Source organism: Bombina bombina, chromosome 4 (assembly GCF_027579735.1).
Source record: "Bombina bombina isolate aBomBom1 chromosome 4, aBomBom1.pri, whole genome shotgun sequence".
In the NCBI taxonomy this organism is placed as follows: domain Eukaryota; kingdom Metazoa; phylum Chordata; class Amphibia; order Anura; family Bombinatoridae; genus Bombina; species Bombina bombina.
The window spans coordinates 482315285-482337736 of record NC_069502.1 but is presented as its reverse complement, the minus strand read 5'-3'; the positions used below and the strand labels follow the sequence as shown (position 1 = coordinate 482337736).

The following is a 22452-nucleotide window of genomic DNA, read 5'->3' as shown; positions in this document are numbered from 1 at the left end:
GTTTTATGAACTTCTTATGAACATGCAATATTATAATTATCAGCACTGAGCACTGTGTTTTATTTCTCATTGGTATGATGCTGTCTTTTTGAGCGCTGTTAGATATGCAAATATACTTTGCTTGATTAGCTGGCTTGGTCCAAACCCCCACAAGTTGCATAGTTATAACTTATCTTTCTTCACCAGAATCATTCACAGTTCATACTTGGACAAAAAAACAAACCCTGCAGACTCACATATGGTTTTTTATTATTATTGAACATACTCCAGTTCTCTGAGTACTAGGTAAGTTTTTTCACATATTTTTATCTCAGTTTCCAGAACATTTATGTATTAATGTCTTTAATTCCTACTGTAGGAGTGAATAAATATATATATATATATATATATATATATATATATATATATATATATATATATATATATATATATATATATTTATATAATACACATATACACACACATATATATATATTTATATAATACACATATACACACACATATATATATATTTATATAATACACATATACACACACATATATATATTTATATAATACACATATACACACACATATATATATTTATATAATACACATATACACACACATATATATATTTATATAATACACATATACACACACATATATATATATTTATATAATACACATATACACACACATATATATATATTTATATAATACACACACATATATATATATTTATATAATACACATATACACACACATATATATATTTATATAATACACATATACACACACATATATATATATATTTATATAATACACATATACACACACATATATATTCTAAAGATGACAGATCAGTTAGATATGGAATTTCTATTATAATAATTAGTGACACCTACAGGATTTAGCTGATTTTTATCATGTACTTTTACAAATTCTGTAAGTCACATCTTTCTGTGCTGAAGTTTAAAAAAAATAATCTAAGAGTGTAATCCTACAATCTAGTGACACATCCTTTGCAACTGGCTGTCTTTTGGGGCATTAGTAGAGGACAAATGTAGTATGAAGTTAATGTAATTTAATTCACAACTAATACCGGTATGTTTTATCTGAAAATGTAAGTAGCTTTAGATCCCAGACTCAGGGATGTTATTTCACTGTTCTAAAGAAGGGACTTGTCTTGGGAACATAACTGCATTAAAGGGAAAGGAAACAGTGCTCCTTTAGTAAAAACAAATAGGTTAAATCGAAGGAAACTTTAAAGGAAACAGATTGTGCAAAAATGAGAAAACGTACTTGTTTTCTTGCAAAATGAGCACAGAGGAGACATTTTTTTAAATATAAAGGGTGAAATATTAAGATTTTTGATTGGGTGTCCCCTCATATAGGTTTGGATGATGGAACTAGGTAGTTTATAACCACACAGTTTAAACACAGGCTTAGATATTATGGCCTTTATGTAATTCTAGGATGCAAATCAAGCTTTATAAATATGGATATTTTATACAGGCACCCCTTAACTACTGGTGTGGTTTTTAAGCATAATGGGTACTTATCTTCTTGAGCACATCTACTTTTGTGAGAACCAAAATCATTGCTGTCTCTGGCAATTTCCACAGCTTTTCAAATGTGTGCTCCAGTGCATTACTCCCATATCTGCGAGTATTTACAGGACAAAAGAAAGTCAATTCAGAACTTTCAAAAGATAAAAAGAAAACAACGTGGTAGGGTAGTGTGCCGAGCCACATGGTAGGGTAGTGTGCCGAGCCACATGGTAGGGTAGTGTGCCGAGCCACATGGTAGGGTAGTGTGCCGAGCCACATGGTAGGGTAGTGTTCCGAGCCACATGGTAGGGTAGTGTGCCGAGCCACATGGTAGGGTAGTGTGCCGAGCCACATGGTAGGGTAATGTGCAGAGCCACATGGTAGGTTAGTGTGCTGAGCCACATGGTAGGTTAGTGTGCCAAGCCACATGGTAGGGTAGTGTGCTGAGCCACATGGTAGGGTAGTGTGCTGAGCCACATGGTAGGGCAGTGTGCCGAGCCACATGGTGGGGTAGTGTGCTGAGCCACATGGTAGGGTAGTGTGCGGAGCCACATGGTAGGGCAGTGTGCCGAGCCACATGGTGGGGTAGTGTGCTGAGCCACATGGTAGGGTAGTGTGCGAGCCACCTGGTAGGGTAGTGTGCCGAGCCACATGGTAGGGTAGTGTGCCGAGCCACATGGTAGGGTAGTGTGCCGAGCCACATGGTAGGGTAGTGTGCCGAGCCACATGGTAGGGTAGTATGCCGAGCCACATGGTAGGGTAGTGTGCCGAGCCACATGGTAGGGTAGTGTGCCGAGCCACATGGTAGGGTAGTGTGCCGAGCCACATGGTAGGGTAGTGTTCCGAGCCACATAGTAGGGTAGTGTGCCGAGCCACATGGTAGGGTAGTGTGCCGAGCCACATGGTAGGGTAGTGTTCCGAGCCACATGGTAGGGTAGTGTGCTGAGCCACATGGTAGGGTAGTGTGCCGAGCCACATGGTAGGGGAGTGTTCCGAGCCACATGGTAGGGTAGTGTGCCGAGCCACATGGTAGGGTAGTGTGCCGAGCCACATGGTAGGGTAATGTGCAGAGCCACATGGTAGGTTAGTGTGCTGAGCCACATGGTAGGTTAGTGTGCCAAGCCACATGGTAGGGTAGTGTGCTGAGCCACATGGTAGGGTAGTGTGCTGAGCCACATGGTAGGGCAGTGTGCCGAGCCACATGGTGGGGTAGTGTGCTGAGCCACATGGTAGGGTAGTGTGCGAGCCACCTGGTAGGGTAGTGTGCCGAGCCACATGGTAGGGTAGTGTGCCGAGCCACATGGTAGGGTAGTGTGCCGAGCCACATGGTAGGGTAGTGTGTCACACAATTTGGACCAGGTGCGGTACTACCATTGGTGCAGCAGTTGCATTCGCCCATGTGCTGGAGGGGGCCCATAACAGCCTGCCTATACAATAGAAGTGTGCAGAATGTGTACAATCCTAATGCAGTTGAGAATTTTATTAGTTCAGTTAGGTCTATCTATCCTCAAAACCATTATAAAGAACAGCAAGGATATTATTACTTGGGGCCGGCCTTAGCGCAAGACGAGCGAGGCGGCCACCTAGGGTCCCGTGGTTAGGGGCCCCCGCATCACCGGTTCAAACAAAAAAAATTATATAATTTTTTTTTTTATATAAAAATTTTTTGGGCGCCATTCTTATTTTAAGTTTTTGCCCGCAATTTTTTACCCGGGCACAGGTGCAGGGGCGCTTGTGAAAGAGAGGCAGCTTATGAGCTGAGCCTGCAACTATGATTGGTTGTTATGCTAAGTGGGCAGCATGGGCAGGGGGCGTGTGTGATGCTCACGCAGCACTGTAAGTCAGTCAGTGACTTGGAGGAGGAGGTGGAGACGAATCTTAGAGGGAATAGGAAATCATGCTGACTCTTGTGGTGGATGCCTGGCGCCTCGTGGCTGTCGCTGACACACTGAAAATGAACCCAGACGGCCAGACCGGCACTAAAGTGAAGTGAGAGGTAGGTAGGTAGGATGGCGGATTGGCAGGTCGCAGGAATAAACCTTGTTGAAATGTTGTGCATAGTTTGCTTGTCTACATCATCTAGCTGTGCCAGTGTGTGCTCTGATTACTGCTTCTGTTATCCTTTAAAATAGTTCAGTGCAGTCCAATTATATTAACAATGATAAATTGAATACAAATTACAAATACATGTCTGCATGACAAATGGTCACAGTGTATTATTCAAATATATTCACTGTTGTAAATCAAGTCTCCTTGACAAAGTTACTGGCTATATTATTTTATGGAATATGGTTACTATATATCATTATGCTAGTGTATTGTTGACTGAAAGGGTAATCAAATAATTTGTACCAAGGTCCAAATCTTTTCAAGATAATGAAGTAAAGGTTCGTCATGTAACATTGGACACTTTTTAGATTAAGATTCAGGGTTTAAAGGTTGAGCGACCGTCGAGAGCAATAGTGCTAAGTAGATCAGTTGATAATGGTTTTTAAATAAACATTCAACAAAATGGTGATGTTTGAGTGATGGGCACTGCTCATAGGTTAGGAAGCAGAAAAAAAATATAAGGTTTAAAACCGCTATAACCAGCATGTTTGGACTGCTGTGTAGAGTCCCACAAACCTGCCTACTATTACTCTTGTGATCTGAACCAAACACAAGGTATCTCGTCTGGTATTGCAAATTAGGGCCTAGATTTAGAGTTCGGCGGTAGCCGTCAAAACCAGCGTTAGAGGCTCCTAACGCGGGTTTTTTACGCACTCCGGTATTTAGAGTTTATTTACCGCGACTCAAAATACACCTAACGCTCAACTTTCTACCGCCACCTCAGACCCAGTAGTAAACATATACCGCACAAAAAAACATCCACGAATCACAAAACAAATATTACACAAAGTACACTTACACTCATACAAACACAACACTATCTTTATTTTTCGGAATTGTTATTTTTTCTTTAAAATACAAAGGATTAAAGTTGCGAGATCTCGGGTGTTTGAAAAAAATCCACACAAATCCATTTTCCCATTGACTTACATGGACATACGGGAAAAGACCCTCATATACCTACATCTAACGAATAACATTATCACAAACATACACTCATCGATGCATACAAACAATATACACCACATTACATACACAAAATATTTATTTATTACAAAAAGAACACGATTTAGTTACTTTTTCACACAAGCTCATGACGTCACTCACTTTACGAGGAAAACCAGTCTTAGAAAAAAAAATATAGAAATCTTTGGAGCCTCCATTGACTTCTATTGGGAAGACGTGCTCGTGCACGCGAAACCCTCATTTCCCTAACGCACGCAAATAGCGTAGACGGAAAAACTCCAAATACCAGCGCTAGAAAATACATGCTTTTATGCGTTAGACCCAGCTATGATAAATAGATCAAGAAATGACTATTTCCCTATGGTGGATTTATGTTTTTTAATATTAAATATTCACCACACCATAAATATTTTTAACACTTTTAGATTACATCAACTACAAATCCCCATCACTAGTAACACATTATTATTTCAATAAAATTACATTTACAATTAAAATAAAATTCAATACACATTTCTGGATTCACAAACACTACACAATGGGAAACATCTCTCATTTACCTTTATTATTGCATTTCTGTTATTCAACTCATATGCTTGCAGCAACTGCATATCTACATAGGCTTAACACATGATCACTCATGGATGCACATACATTACTTTTAACATTCACTCATACATGTGCATTCAAATGATGGGGGAAAAACACATTACATTCTCTCGAGGAATCACAAAACACAACATATGGATTTTACTGTACTTTTAACATCATGATTCCATCACCAGAAACCATTAGGAATTACCTACAACAATAACATCATTACACCAGATTACAGATGTCACTTTATGGGAAGGAACAACAATGCCAGACCGCTATATAGAAGTCAGCATATGTGGGACACAATCACAATATATACGTACATGTACATAACACGCATCACCCATCACGCAACCACAAAGCACACATTTAGATTTTATTCAGCACACAATAACAATGTAGCACAATACAACAACACAATGAGGATTTCACAACTACATAGGCAGGTTAATAATATCATGACGTCATTACAAGATTCAACCATACACATCACAGATTCACCACTGTACCGCCCCTTTAGGAACTTTAACACTCAATACTACAATACAACATATACGTAAAACACACTTTTGAACAGCATTATTATGGAGATTTCAATGGGACAATTCAGAAATATTGTCAGATCGCACATCAATTATATATATAATACTACAGATGGCAGCCGGAAGTTATTCAGTATTCGTGCAATTTTTATGGGACGCATACAATATCGTCAGATCGAAAATCACTTATATATATAATACTACAGATGACAGACGGGAAGTTCGGAATTATTATTGCGATTTTAAAGGGACGCGTACAATATTCACATCTCGGCAATCACTTATATATACAATACTACAGATGACAGCCGGAAGTTATTCAGTATTAGTGCGATTTGAAAGGGACGCGTACAATATTCACATCTCGGCAATCACTTATATATACAATACTACAGATGACAGCCGGAAGTTATTCAGTATTAGTGCCATTTGAAAGGGACGCATACAATATTGACAGCTCGGCAATCACTTATATATACAATACTACAGATGGCAGACGGGAATTTCGGAATTATTATTGCGATTTGAAAGGGACGCGTACAATATTTTACAGCTCGGCAATCACTTATATATACAATACTACAGATGGCAGACGGGAATTTCGGAATTATTATTGCGATTTGAAAGGGACGCGTACAATATTTTACAGCTCGGCAATCACTTATATATACAATACTACAGATGGCAGACGGGAAGTTCGGAATTATTATTGCGATTTTAAAGGGACGCGTACAATATTGACAGCTCGGCAATCACTTATATATATAATACTACAGATGGCAGACGGGAAGTTCTGAATTATTATTGCGATTTTAAAGGGACGCATACAATATTGACAGCTCGGCAATAACTTATATATACAATCCTACAGATGGCAGATGTTCCTTTATCATTTACAAACAATATTGCAGCAACATTGATCGATCACATTTGATGCACATTATACACAACTATGCACTTTCATTCATGTTAGCCTGGACGTGTGCTTGTTACTATAACATCGCGTTTAGGAAATATTGATTACGCATATGAACAAACATTACAAACATGCACTGTATGTGTGATATTTGACACTTTCACATTGAGAATCATTGTTTGAAAATAACATTTCAGCAAACAACAAATAAACGCCCACTGTGAAAGCATTCGCGCCGCTCACATACAAACAGGTGAATACAATCAGCAATCATTACAAACTCACTACCATTGGACTAATTGTACTATAAATCCCCCAAACAACATGGCCAATGCATCACTTGTGATCCACATCAGATCAAGTGCTTACCTTGTTACGCTGTTTTGAAAGATGGATGACGATGACATGGTAGACGCTGCTGGTGGTGCTATTGGCGAACTAGCTGTTGGTCGAATCAGGCAGCCTCGGCGGCTCAGACCGAGACGAAGGGGTCGTCTGGTTCAAGGTCCTCGTGTCTACAGGGTGAGACCCACCTTGGAAAACATGAGTGACTTTGAGGTTTTTGATAAGTATCGGCTCGATCGCGAACAGCTCATTGGCCTTTACGAGCTTCTTAAACCTCATTTGGAGCCACGTATACAAATAAGGACTGCTGTTCCCCCCATGAGTAAGATGCTAAGCTGTCTATACGTCCTGGCCTCCGGGAGTTTTCAATCCGGAGAACTGTACATGCATGGCCTGGCTCAAGGTACATTCTCTGGGGTGTTTGATAACTTTCTGAACGCCATGGTACGTATCAGTAAGCAATACATAGGATTCCCACAGAATGATGGTGATTGGAGGCGCCTGAAGCGGGAATTCTTTGATATTGCTCAATTGCCCAATGTCTTGGGAGCCATTGATTGTACCCACATTGCGCTGCGTGCTCCAATTGATGACTTGCCCTTCAGAAATCGCAAACATTTTCATAGCCTCAACGTGCAGTATGTTTGTGACGCACGGATGAGGATTATGCATGTGTATGCGAATTTTGGAGGTGCTTGTCATGATGCCCGCATCCTCTCTCTGTCGTCCCTGTGGAGACAGTTTGAGGAAAGACAAATGCCCCCTGGTTATCTCGTTGGTGAGTATTTGTGCACAACATGGTTAATTATTTTGACAATTGCCCCTGTATTTTTTAACTGTTAGCGTCATGTTCAGCTATAGGATTAAATTTAACCATTTGTTATTTACCGACGCTAATGTCTATTTTTATTGAAATGCAGATATGTAGCATGTCTTACCTTAAGTGTTCAGATAGAGAATGCAATGTAAACATGTAGTTAGCATTTTACACAAGGTTTGGTTTAGGAGAAATACGCATATGTAGCATGTCTTAGATGAAATGGCAAGATATTATCTCATGCAATTTAACCCTGTCATTGTCTTTTTCTGCTAATGTCTATTTTTATTGAAATGCAGATATGTAGCATGTCTTACCTTAAGTGTTCATATAGAGAATGCAATGTAAACATGTAGTTAGCATTTTACACAAGGTTTGGTTTAGGAGAAATACGCATATGTAGCATGTCTTAGATGAAATGGCAAGATATTATCTCATGCAATTTAACCCTGTCATTGTATTTTTCTGCTAATGTCTATTTTTATTGAAAAGCAGATATGTAGCATGTCTTACCTTAAGTGTTCATATAGAGAATGCAATGTAAACATGTAGTTAGCATTTTACACAAGGTTTGGTTTAGGAGAAATACGCATATGTAGCATGTCTTAGATGAAATGGCAATATATTATCTCATGCAATTTAACCCTGTCATTTTATTTTTCTGCTAATGTCTAGTTTTATTGAAATGCAGATATGTAGCATGTCTTACCTTAAGTGTTCATATAGAGAATGCAATGTAAACATGTAGTTAGCATTTTACACAAGGTTTGGTTTAGGAGAAATACGCATATGTAGCATGTCTTCGATGAAATGGCTAGATACAGATTTAGATATAATTTTTTATTTTTTTTTTATGTTTCTGACAACTTTTAATATGGATTATGGTTTTTAAAAAATATATTTATACAACAATATACTAGTTTAAGTATTCTGTTTGAATTATGTTCTGTTCTAAATTTATAGGTGATTCTGGGTACATGAGCCGGCCTTGGCTCATTACCCCCTTGCGTAGCCCAACTGATGTGTCTGAGGAGCGCTACAATAGGGCTCATAAGAGAACCAGGGCGGTGGTTGAAAGGATGTTCGGGCTCCTGAAGATGAGATTCAGGTGCCTGGACCGTTCTGGAGGAGCACTCCAGTACAACCCAAAGAAGGTGGCTAAGATCGTTGTAGCCTGTAGCGTCCTGCATAATATTGCACAGCGGGCTGGGATGCTGCAGGCCGTCCCGGTGGACAGAGACCTCCTCAGAGATGAGGAGGATGATCCTGTTCTAGAGGGGGAATTCCAGGACGAGGGACTTGATGTCAGAGCAGACGTCATCAACCGCCACTTTAGACGGTAAATAATAGAAGTTACACTGGAGTATTTTCAATAGATGTGAACTCTAGGGAAATGACAAGTAGAGAATTGTGCAAACATGTTAGTATTGATAAAATGTTATAATAATATTTATTTCTCATAATATAGGTGATGCTCTGGGCATTGGGTCCTATAGCGAGTCTTTGCCACCTGGTTTTTATAGAGGACATCAGATGGTAAGTAGAAATGTATGGACTGTTGCTGGCATGATTTGTACACAAATACATAATATGGCATAAATTTTTAAAAATATAACTTTGTTTACACATTACTTATGTACATAATCAGAAAGGGATACTCTAGAATGACTATGGTTCAATGTCACACAGAGGTTTGTTCTGCTCAATATGACTCATCTTCACACTTGATAGAAAATAACACAGGTTCATACACAGGCTTAGTAAGCTAGTGATAGATATTTATTATGAAATGGGGGGTGGGAGAGGGGTACAGAACTGATTCACACACTTGTATGAAATCTTTATATATAATTTCTTACATTAGGGAGATGACTTAATATAAAGACTGAAAGGGAACAATTTGAAGCCTGACAGTGAAGATTTCCAAGACTGACAGTGGGGAAAAAGCCAAGATTGAAATTGAAGTATACCAATGGGATCATGTCTGGCATATTTAAATTCTGCTGACCTTGAAAACCATACAAAGACATGTTCACATGGTAAGTGCAAACTATTTGATAGAATAAGGCTGTGGAGACATCCTATTGGAGACACTTAGATGATTTTCTATTTTGTAGATGGTATTTCCCAGTCCTCTATTTAATGAACTGATGAATAAGACACCTATTGAAGATCAACTGTTTACCCCTGAATTGACATTCAAAGACCATGCATTGTCCAGGTTGGTGTACCAATGCATGCTAGTGAAGACTGTAGAATATTAGTAGCTTACATACATTAGTCATATTTAGTTCTTAATTAGATATTTAGGGATCACAATCAGACACTTAGATGATTTTACTTTTTTAGATGGTATTTCCCAGTCCTCTATTTAATGAACTGATGAATAAGACACCTATTGAAGATCAACTGTTTACCCCTGAATTGACATTCAAAGACCATGCATTGTCCAGGTTGGTGTACCAATGCATGCTAGTGAAGACTGTAGAATATTAGTAGCTTACATACATTAGTCATATTTAGTTCTTAATTAGATATTTAGGGATCACAATCAGACACTTAGATGATTTTACTTTTTTAGATGGTATTTCCCAGTCCTCTATTTAATGAACTGATGAATAAGACACCTATTGAAGATCAACTGTTTACCCCTGAATTGACATTCAAAGACCATGCATTGTCCAGGTTGGTGTACCAATGCATGCTAGTGAAGACTGTAGAATATTAGTAGCTTACATACATTAGTCATATTTAGTTCTTAATTAGATATTTAGGGATCACAATCAGACACTTAGATGATTTTACTTTTTTAGATGGTATTTCCCAGTCCTCTATTTAATGAACTGATGAATAAGACACCTATTGAAGATCAACTGTTTACCCCTGAATTGACTTTCAAAGACCATGCATTGTCCAGGTTGGTGTACCAATGCATGCTAGTGAAGACTGTAGAATATTAGTAGCTTACATACATTAGTCATATTTAGTTCTTAATTAGATATTTAGGGATCACAATCAGACACTTAGATGATTTTACTTTTTTAGATGGTATTTCCCAGTCCTCTATTTAATGAACTGATGAATAAGACACCTATTGAAGATCAACTGTTTACCCCTGAATTGACTTTCAAAGACCATGCATTGTCCAGGTTGGTGTACCAATGCATGCTAGTGAAGACTGTAGAATATTAGTAGCTTACATACATTAGTCATATTTAGTTCTTAATTAGATATTTAGGGATCACAATCAGACACTTAGATGATTTTACTTTTTTAGATGGTATTTCCCAGTCCTCTATTTAATGAACTGATGAATAAGACACCTATTGAAGATCAACTGTTTACCCCTGAATTGACTTTCAAAGACCATGCATTGTCCAGGTTGGTGTACCAATGCATGCTAGTGAAGACTGTAGAATATTAGTAGCTTACATACATTAGTCATATTTAGTTCTTAATTAGATATTTAGGGATCACAATCAGAAAAAGGAATACATATTATAGTTGATATAGAGGTATTTGAATGGACATGAAATATTACATTTATGTTCAGCATACATATATTGTTTACATGTGATATACATTATTATGTATAAATTTAATTTTTGAAATTTAAATATTATTTTTAATCAACAATATAATGGTGTATGTATTTCATTAATTTAAAATGAATGTAATGATTATCTTTAAAAAATGTTGATCAAAGTTAGAGCATAGACACCATATGATTTTAAATGTATTTTATGAATATTTTACAACGTGTGTATTAACTTTGTTCCATTTTTATTATTTGTCATTTCAGATTGGCATCTGATGACTTCATGGAATATTTATTTATTTTCTATTAAATATATATTTTTTTTTTAGCAGATTCTAATATATATCAATATAATCTGTAAATAAATAAAACTTGGACTCCCATGACTGGTAGTTGGCTATTTGACAAGCACATGCATAAGAGAAAATAATGCATTAATAGTAGAAAATAAAATTCTTCAGAGAATATTAAAAGATATATTTTAACATTAATTGGGGAGTCATATTCTTCAATGCTTTTATATTGAAAAAGTATATATTAAAAATATTTAGGATATGTATTAATATTATGATTGTTTTAACATTTAATAAGGTGAAGTGGTTCAATTACATGAAAGTGACAGTGTTGTTGAATGTAAAAAGAATTGTATAAGATCATGTATCTTCCTTAGGTATCTCAAAACATTATTAGAAAATATTTTACAATTATTACATTTATAAATGGTAGGTCATTTAACTTTATAATTTTTAATAATTAGTTATTGGATGCCAGGTTAATCTATGTAATTTTCTAGTGGAGTCATTTAACTATACTTAGTAATATTATGTATTTATTACAATCTTACCTCTTGGGTTAGACATCAAATATCTATATAGAATGTAATTTCCCCTTTAGTTTATTTTGTCAATGTTAAATAAAAATACAATATGTTTGGGTCCTTAAAGGGGTCATTCAAAATGTATATTTTGTATACATTGTTACAAATATCATACAAGAATTTAAACATATTTAGAATGTACTATAGAATTACATTCAGTCTTTAAATATACTTGTTAAAATAAAAATAAATGCACATATCTTAGTGAATGATATAAGGCATCTATATGCAAACAACAATCAGCATCAAAATAGCCTATGTAGAGATGTATTTAATCCACGAATATATATAATTACAATATAATGATTGAATAACAAAACATATTAAGTTGGTCAAATATAAGATTATGATACAAAATGCATACATAACATATAGCTTAATGTCCCTCTACGCTGAAGGCTAAAAAATACCTCATTTAATAAATATATTTCAGTCAGTGTGTAAAACAATCTAGAAGTTAATCTAAATTTGCTTTACTCATATGTTAGACTCATTTAGCAAAAGGAAGGTGCCTAGGTTTATGATATATTAAGCATTATTGTGAAATGTTTATTTAAAGGGACATGAACTCAAAATATACTTAAAGGTAGCCATTTAAAAAAACAATGATTTATACATTCTGAATGAGTATTCTATTTTAATCAACTTTAAAACTTGTCTCATATTATGAATGCTCATTGTGATGTTGCTATCATTACTTTAGAAATAAGGCAGTAAATAGCTAATTTATTTGCTTCAGTACTCTGGACAGAACTTGATTGTTTGGAATAATTGATGCAACAATCGTCAAGGACAACCCAGGTTTTTATTAAACAATTGTCCGTAATATAAAATATCATTATTGATTTTCAAAGAAACATAACAAGATAACTTAACATTTGATAATCGTATTAAATAATAAAGTTGATTAAAATTTAATGCTCAATCACCAATGGTAAATTTGTTTGGACAGTGTCCCTTTAAGAGCTTGAAATAGTGTATTTACTTCTCTTCCTATCTTGACATACTTTGCTTGAAAAGCATATCGAGATAGGCTCAGTAGATGAAGATTGGTGGATGCACAGAGATGCCTTATGTGATTGGCTCAACCATGTGCATTTAAATTTCTTATGTTGAGGATATATAAATACTAAGAGAAAATGATTTACATTTTAAAGTCTAAACAATCTTCTATCTCTACAGATCATTTGATACAATTGTTTGTAATGTCTCTTTAAAACTAAAGACGCCATTGCACAATAACATATATGAGCACTTCAGAGAAATACAAGCTCGAGGTTTATTTGCGAATAACAAAGCTGTAGTTTAACATTTATAAACAGATTATCAAAGTTACTGACATTCTTCCCGGAATTTTAACATTAATAAATATTGCGTTGGAAACGCATCTTCAAACACCAGATTAGCATATTTAAACATTAGTGTAATGTCACGCAATAGCACACAATCAATGTGCATTATAAATACATTTAATAGAGCAATGTCAATACTTCACAATCAATTTATTTAAAGAACAATAAAGACATACAATATTAAATGTGTATTTGTATTAAAGAAACAGACCGTTATTAAACCGAGAAATGTCTACAACATTAATAATGTGACAGGATGAGATTTTAAAGAGTATTTAATCATTAATATTTCACGGATCACGGATATTAAATCTGCGTCACACATATCCGCATGACAGGCCCATGAGTTACAAATAAGTCTACATGAAAAATGAAGTTACAGCACCACCAAGCGGTATGTGTAAGGAAGTTACTAAGATATGAAACATTAAGGAACGGCCAATCAGAGTTCATCACACAAACACAACTTGAGTCAGGATGGTCTCACAGACATTATAACAATATTTCAAACTTTTATCCAATCAGATGTACAGATAAATAGTCCCATGGTGCATCTCATGTTTACTTCACCATATAAAAGTCCATTACACGTTGCCATCTTTGTCAGTTCTCTAATGCCTGCAGGCAGTCTTATATATTAATATTATTATAATATATTTAGTAGCCAACCGAGCAGGCATGTCAGTTCCCAGGTTCACCAAGGAGGAGAGCGCTGCACTGGTCCACGCCGTCAAGGACTTTTATCCCCAGCTGTTTGGGAACAAGAGGAGCTCGACAGATGCGCCTGTTAAGAAGGCCCTCTGGGAGTCTATCACCAATGCGGTTAGATTGGTGTGTGACGTCCAGAGGACCCAGGATCAGATCATGAGGAGATTCGGAGATATGAGGTTGCGTTTATCGAAAAAAGTCAACCTCATAAGGGACTGGGTACAAGCCCGTAAAAGAGGGGGCCAAAGAAAGGCCCCGCGGAAACTGTACCTACTCCCTTATGAGGTGACTTTATGCGAGCTCCTCAATCTCCGGGTCCCCAAAAGATTTAGATCCTCGCCATCCTCGGCCTCCTCTTCTTCCCTCCCAGCTGCGGGATCTGAAAGTCCTGACGCGGGGGACAGGGCAGATGCTTCTCCGTCCGGTGGCCTGGGAGGACCCGATAGAGAATCTGAACCAGGTAATTATCCAACTTCATATAATATTTATAATGTTAAAAATCCAAAATGTGTATTTAGTCAGATACTAAACCTATACAGATCTCACAACATACACTACATATGATGTTTAGATATCTGATTTTACATTAGTGATACATGAAATTGGAATGATGTTTATTGCGCTCTACAGAATATGCGTCACAGAGCGGAAATCTAATTTCGCATCCACGTTAACATGGGTTTGCGGAAAGTGGCATTGCTTTATACATGTTGGTCAAATGACGGATGCGTAATTCCGCTTGGAATCATTGCGCAATGATCGCGAAAATGGCATTTCTCATCCACGTTAACATGGGTTTGCGGAAAGTGGCATTGCTTTATACATGTTGTTAAAAATTAAATGGAAAATCTTAGATTAGTGAAGAATACAGTATTCTTATTTTAAATATTATATCTAATAAAAAACGAATAATACTAATAAATTATAACATATGGCCATCAATTGATGATTATGTAATAACAAGCATATATTCTTAAAGATACAGTAAACAACACAACTGATTGAAAATAAGAGTCCAGGATATATTTATCATTCATTTAATTGCGGAAACTATTAACTCATGGGACTACCAAAGGATTAATATTTTTCTATTGATTTGTTATTAATGTAAATATTTTAAACATGGCATGATTAGTATTAATGATATGCAATCCTCATTTAATATATTACAGATATGGATGTGGCTGCTGGATCCTCAAGCCAGGGCTTGTCACAGTATGGTATGTCTCATTTTAATTGACATTTGTCTTAGAAACATGGAATGAACATTACATACTAAATACACATTGTTCTATATTTATATGTAATGTCTATTTAATAGATGAAAATTATATAATTATTCGGATATACTTAAATAACATATTTGATTTTAATTGCATGCTCAATACCATTCATTACATCAACATATGGAGTAGATAATTCATTAACAAACAACAACATTGTGGAATCTATTTAATTTTAGATTAAAGGGATACTGAACTACAATTATTAATATTGTCTTTCACATACAGTATGCAATATTAATAAACATAAAATATAATACTATCATCATATGTGACATATTCTATTGCTAAATGTATTTTAAAATAAATAAAGTACGTTTATGTGCATCTAAATATTTGTTGACCAACCTGGGTTTATATTGATGATTGGTGGATACCTTCAACAAACAATATTTATTGAATCCAATATTCCTTATCTGCCTTTAAGATTAATATCGAACAACATTCGAATTATAATAGGAGTCAATGTTAAATCATTTTTTACAGTTTGAACATAGAAATCAATTATTTAAATTAATCATGTCAGTGTCCCTTTAAGACAAAATAGATTCATTCATCATTACATTATTTTTATTAAAAACTATTGATATATAAATCTAATTATCTGTTGGAGTTACTTTATATATATCTGCATACTCTAACAGCACCATGATTACATATTTGTAATAATAAAGTTTGTTATGTATTGTGATAAATATGTGTTGTGTCCTAAACAAGATTACTGTACATTGAAAAAATGGCTCGATGTGACACATGTTTGTTTAGATTTGTCAACAGATGCTCCTCAATATGTGGTTTGTGTGTATTCTTGTAACTTCTTAAGGACATATGACGGAATTATTCCGTCATAAAACAATTGAGCTAAGTGAAAGCTGTGTCCTTAAAGGGTTAAGAACATTGATCATTGGGTATATTTAGATATGCAATAGCAGCATCTGAGATGAATTTGATGTCTAATGTAGTCTGACATTAAACATATGTTGAATACAGATATGTTTACAGAATCCCCTTGATTCAATCAAGCATTTTCTGGTGTAATGACTGCTCTATTCTTCACATTTTAAAGTTGATTAATGTTAAAATTCTAGACAGATGTGATTTAGTGATATCCAAAATGTGTTTAATAATATATATCTATATCATTCATAGAGAGAGTTGGTGTGGGGAGCCCACAGGAATCCAGCAGTGACATAGAGCCGCCTTTGCGGTCTCCTGGTAAGTCCATTGACTCATTTATATGTAATTGAAGGTGTATTGCTAATCAATATTATGATCATGATTCCGATGAAGCATAACATTATAAAAAATCATAGAATTTATCTTCTGATTATATATTTATTTTTTATATTGAGCGATTAATAATTTCTACTTTATTATTCTACACATTTGTTATTCATAAGATGTCTAACATATGTTTTTTTAAATTTTTTTTTTTTAACAACAGTCATCAAGTGATACACACATGAGAAATCTTAAATGTTCTATGTACTATGCTTTTATGAATTTAACATTAAGACAAACAATACATTAATATTCTGATTTATTGACAATAACAAATCTATTGTCATTTGTATGCTCCATCAAAATGATGTAAATCATAACTTTGTGTGTGTATATCTTTAATGCAACATTGATGTGCGTATTTGAGCAACAGTAACATATGTTATAATATCTGATCTTAAGGTGTACACAACATGTTATGTTTTACAGAGATTGATGTCACATGTGGGATGGAGGAGGAAGAGGCTGCCTTGGAGTCTGATGGTATGTGAAATATATCTATCATGTTTCCAACATGTTTCTTTTTTTGAAATCATTTTATTGAAGACATTCAAAGTCTACAGCTTTTTCCCTTTAAAAAGGAATATTATTTGTCTGTTCAAATACACTACTGCCCCCTTTCTATATCAGGCAGCATGAAAATCTGCTTGTATATATTTTTTTAAGAATATATAATTCATGCCATCATTATGTCACATGCATATTCCATGCCAAAACACAATAATAAGTTTCACATTGTACAGACAGTCATTGAGATTCATCTGAGTGCCTATATAGATACCATATCCTCATTTCAGAATAGTTTACAGATTCAAACACACTTCGAGGTATATTGAAAACATAATCAATTTTAAATGCGTTGATTTGATGTCAGGATGTATGAGATGTTAATATATTTATTTTACATTTTCAGATGGATCCACCACTTCTGGTCATCTGGATTCCGCCCCTGCCCAGTCACAGACCCCTCCCCGTGCACACACCCCTGACCATGGCCACACCTCTGCACACACCCAGAGCCCTTCCCATCACCAAACCCATGACCATGCCCCGACCACTGCCAGCCCTTCCCATATTTCATATCCTGTCCCTCCCAAAAAACGCCCATACACCCCCCTTCGCCGCTCTCCCCGTATTCTGGCCCGTACAGCTGCCCAGACCCAAACTCCCCACTCCCCAGCTGTACGGCCTACCCTGGAGCAGCAGCTCACCACTCCCCAAGCCATTCCCATCCCTCCCCGAGCCAATCCCATCCCTCCCCCCTGTTTAAACCTTCATTGTCCTGGGTGTCAGATTGTCCTTCCCAGGCACAGCTGTAAGTATCATTCTAAATACACTTTATAAGATACTTAAAGGTACAGTGAAGTTAAATTGGTTAAATTGTGATTCAAATCCAGCATGCAATGTTAAGCCAATGTATAATAGAATACTCTTATGAATTATTCGTCATTCTCTTGATATATTAATTGAAAACAACTTATTCCTATAATTAGTTTAAACAATAAAATAAATGTGGCCATCATTTCTTTATTGTTGGATGAATGTATCCATCAACCAGCATGCACAAACAAGGTTCATCAACAAATATTGGCTTCCATAAAAACCAACATTCTTGCATTCAAAATATAGCTTGACAATTAAAACATATAATGAATATGTGTAATTTCTAAAGATTTGTCATGTCATGCTCTATCTGAATCAGTCCATTAAATATTTAGGTTCAGTGTCCCTTTAATTGGATATCACTACATATACCAAACACCACTACTTGGATACAAAATTTTATGTCCAAATGTGGATACATTATCTCTTGTCTAACCCAGTGGGAATGTAATTTCTTCTGGTTGCTATGTTTACACAGCTTGTCCTCAATGCCAAAATGTTTAAGGATATGTGTGCCTACCACAGTCTAAATTGAATTTTTAAATTGCTAATGTAAGTACAATGTAAATCCTTTAACAAGATTTGATACACTCAAGCTGTATAAGTGGATCATCTAAAACCAATTAAAGGGTTCAACATGTTTGAGTAACATGAGCCTTTAATGATTTCTGTCTGTCTGAATAACCTAATTCATGTGTAAAGAATATATGAAAAATAATTGATGTAAATAATTATTTGTCTTTATGATGACAATGTATGTATTAAAATCTTTTATTCTGTTGTGTAATTATCCTTAATATTAATTTTTATTTTATTTTAGGCTGTGACTCAGCATGGCTCATGCTAGAAGGGATAGCAAGAGTAGAGCAGGCCGTGTTGAGGAACGCAGCTGTCCTGAGAGGGATGAACGACACCATGCAGGCCCAGCTCCGGGTTCAGGACTTGACTCTGCGTGAAATTATGCAATTACGTTCAAGGCCTGAATCTGGAGCTGGACATGCACAGGACAATGAAGAGGATGACCAGTAAGTGGAGGATCTGGATATGCTCCATGGTGGCAGATAATAATCCTCTGTCCACATGTTGAATTTGTATTTATATTGTTGCCATTTGGCCTTTTTATCAGTTTTTTGTTGTGCCTGTTGCACTCTTTTACCTTGTCATGTGTCTCCAATGAGGCTATGCTGGCCCTTGGCAACTCTCTTCATGGACTGTGATGCACTGTGTTACCTTGTCATGTGTCTCCAATGAGGCTATGCTGGCCCTTGGCAACTCTCTTCATGGACTGTGATGCACTGTGTTACCTTGTCATGTGTCTCCAATGGGGCTATGCTGGCCCTTGGCAACTCTCTTCATGGACTGTGATGCACTGTGTTACCTTGTCATGTGTCTCCAATGAGGCTATGCTGGCCCTTGGCAACTCTCTTCATGGACTGTGATGCACTGTGTTACCTTGTCATGTGTCTCCAATGGGGCTATGCTGGCCCTTGGCAACTCTCTTCATGGACTGTGATGCACTGTGTTACCTTGTCATGTGTCTCCAATGGGGCTATGCTGGCCCTTGGCAACTCTCTTCATGGACTGTGATGCACTGTGTTACCTTGTCATGTGTCTCCAATGGGGCTATGCTGGCCCTTGGCAACTCTCTTCATGGACTGTGATGCACTGTGTTACCTTGTCATGTGTCTCCAATGAGGCTATGCTGGCCCTTGGCAACTCTCTTCATGGACTGTGATGCACTGTGTTACCTTGTCATGTGTCTCCAATGAGGCTATGCTGGCCCTTGGCAACTCTCTTCATGGACTGTGATGCACTGTGTTACCTTGCCATGTGTCTCCAATGGGGCTATGCTGGCCCTTGGCAACTCTCTTCATGGACTGTGATGCACTGTGTTACCTTGCCATGTGTCTCCAATGGGGCTATGCTGGCCCTTGGCAACTCTCTTCATGGACTGTGATGCACTGTGTTACCTTGTCATGTGTCTCCAATGGGGCTATGCTGGCCCTTGGCAACTCTCTTCATGGACTGTGATGCACTGTGTTACCTTGTCATGTGTCTCCAATGGGGCTATGCTGGCCCTTGGCAACTCTCTTCATGGACTGTGATGCACTGTGTTACCTTGTCATATGGCTCATATATTCCTTATTTTTACAAGATTATTTATAAACGTTGTGTATGTTTTCTTACATACTAATAAAATAAATTTTATTTCACAAATATTTGTCCTCATTCTTCCTGTTATTTTTTGCAAGCTCTAGTTTATGTTGTTTATCCTTAAAGGGACCTAACAAATCTATTTGTTATAATGAAATCATATATGTAAGACAATAGTAAATGACTTTAAGATTAACATCTCCAATGTAATCTTATTATTTGTGTTTATATTATTTTCTCTTAGCTCTATCATTGCCTGATTATGATTAGCAGAGTAATTTCTTTATATATGTATATATATTTTTGTATTTGTGTATATATGTATATTTAAATGTTCATATCCATGTGTGTATTTATAAACTCTGCATGAATTGATGCACCTTTACCAAATGATCTGAGTATTGATACAATGATATAATCCCTGTAAAGTGTTCATTTTATTTAAATAGTATTGACTATGTGTATGCTCTTTTTAAAAACAAAATAATGTCCCTTTAAGTGATGTTGATCACTATTGTAAATGAATGTATTTCCATTTGTAAAGCGTTTTTGTCCTTTTTACAAGAACAAGGACATATAGTTTTATTAATAAACAATCTTATTGTAATGTTGACAGCACCTGTATTTCATTTTCAAATCTATATTATTGTCAAAGTGTAACCAAATCAATCTCTGTGTGTAATACAAATAATGTAGATGATGAATATTAGTTAACTAATATGTTAACAAAATACATCTCCTCCCATATATGGCTATAGGTAGGCTGACCATAATTAAACTTGAATAAATGACACGTTTAATCAATACATGTATAACTATTGTTATTCAACAACAATCCAAAGATATCTTAAAACATCAATGGCATATGTATTTCTCATGTGTATCTTTTAAATGTTAAAGATATACACCATAGCTATAGTTCAAGGGACAGTCAAGTCCGAAAAGATGATTCATAATTTGGTGACATTCCTAGATAGCAATCTACACACATACTAGTTCCTAAAATATAAATACGTTTCTTAATGATATGCCAAGATGTCACTGAGTCCTTGTATTGTCTGCGGTTTTTCAGCGATCTCGGATGCGCCATGTTGCTTAAGACGTCACCTGCCAGGCTGTCCAATGATTCCTTGTATTGACTGACGTTCTTACGTGATCAGGAATATGCCTTTTATTGGATTGCGTTTTGACGCGATCAAGGATGCGCCTTTTTTTTTTGGGCGTTCTTACGTGATCAATAATGTGCCTTTCATTGGATGGCGTTCTTACGTGATCAAGGAAGCGCCATGTTAAGACGGCACATGTAAAGTTAAAAAAACGTGTGATTGGATTGCGTAGTCCCGCAATATTTGTGCACGTTAAAAACGTTTGTGACTGCATGCAATTTTAAAAAGCTTGCGAATATGTATTATTTGCATCATGTTACATTGTTGACCCGTAGCTGATAAAGACCAACACATTCTCTTTTGCTGGATGTCTGGTTGAATCAACGAACGAAAGCAAAATGTTTTCATGCATAGGATATTTCTAGGCAAGTGCAAATCTCTACAGTCCATGTTTAATATGTTTGTCAACAATGTTCCTTTTTCTTAAAAATTAATGTTGTGTTTAATGTTGAACATATCTAATTAATAAATATGCGCTATTGTGTTTGAATAAAGTAATCAATATGCATTTATCATATGCTAAATATATGATGCCGACTTCTTCTAAATGTAATTTCGTTGTATATTTTATGAAAGGTTCATTAGACACTCACATTATAAATAAAAATATTTGATTTTGTCTCTAGTTAGATAGTCCATTGTTTAACCAATAGGTTTATTTTGTCTTGTGTTGTAAGAAAATGTAAGTAATTTTCTTACTCCTCGCAAAGCCAATGAGTTTCATGTGAGTACCATCTCCAGCTTTGTCCAGTTTGTGTAAAGGTTCTTTTCATATGTTAATGATGGGGTATTGTGTTTTACGGTTGTAATGGTGGTTCATCTATATTTAAAATATAGCTAACCCTATTTTATTTGCAAGTGTTTGAAGATTTTTAATATTGCTATC

The 22452-nt window shown here is 35.9% G+C and overlaps 1 protein-coding gene across 2 annotated transcripts in view; it reads left to right on the top strand.

The window, feature by feature from the left end:
• The first annotated feature begins 204 nt into the window (after positions 1 to 204).
• Positions 205 to 22452, top strand: part of LOC128656461 (glutathione S-transferase 3) — a 125462-nt gene continuing 103214 nt past the window's right edge. The window contains exon 1 of one of the 2 annotated variants that reach the window (XM_053710378.1): positions 205 to 285. The gene's annotated coding sequence lies outside the window, so the exon portion shown is untranslated. The remainder of the gene's footprint in view (positions 286 to 22452) is intronic. The other variant, XM_053710379.1, reaches the window with a different exon arrangement.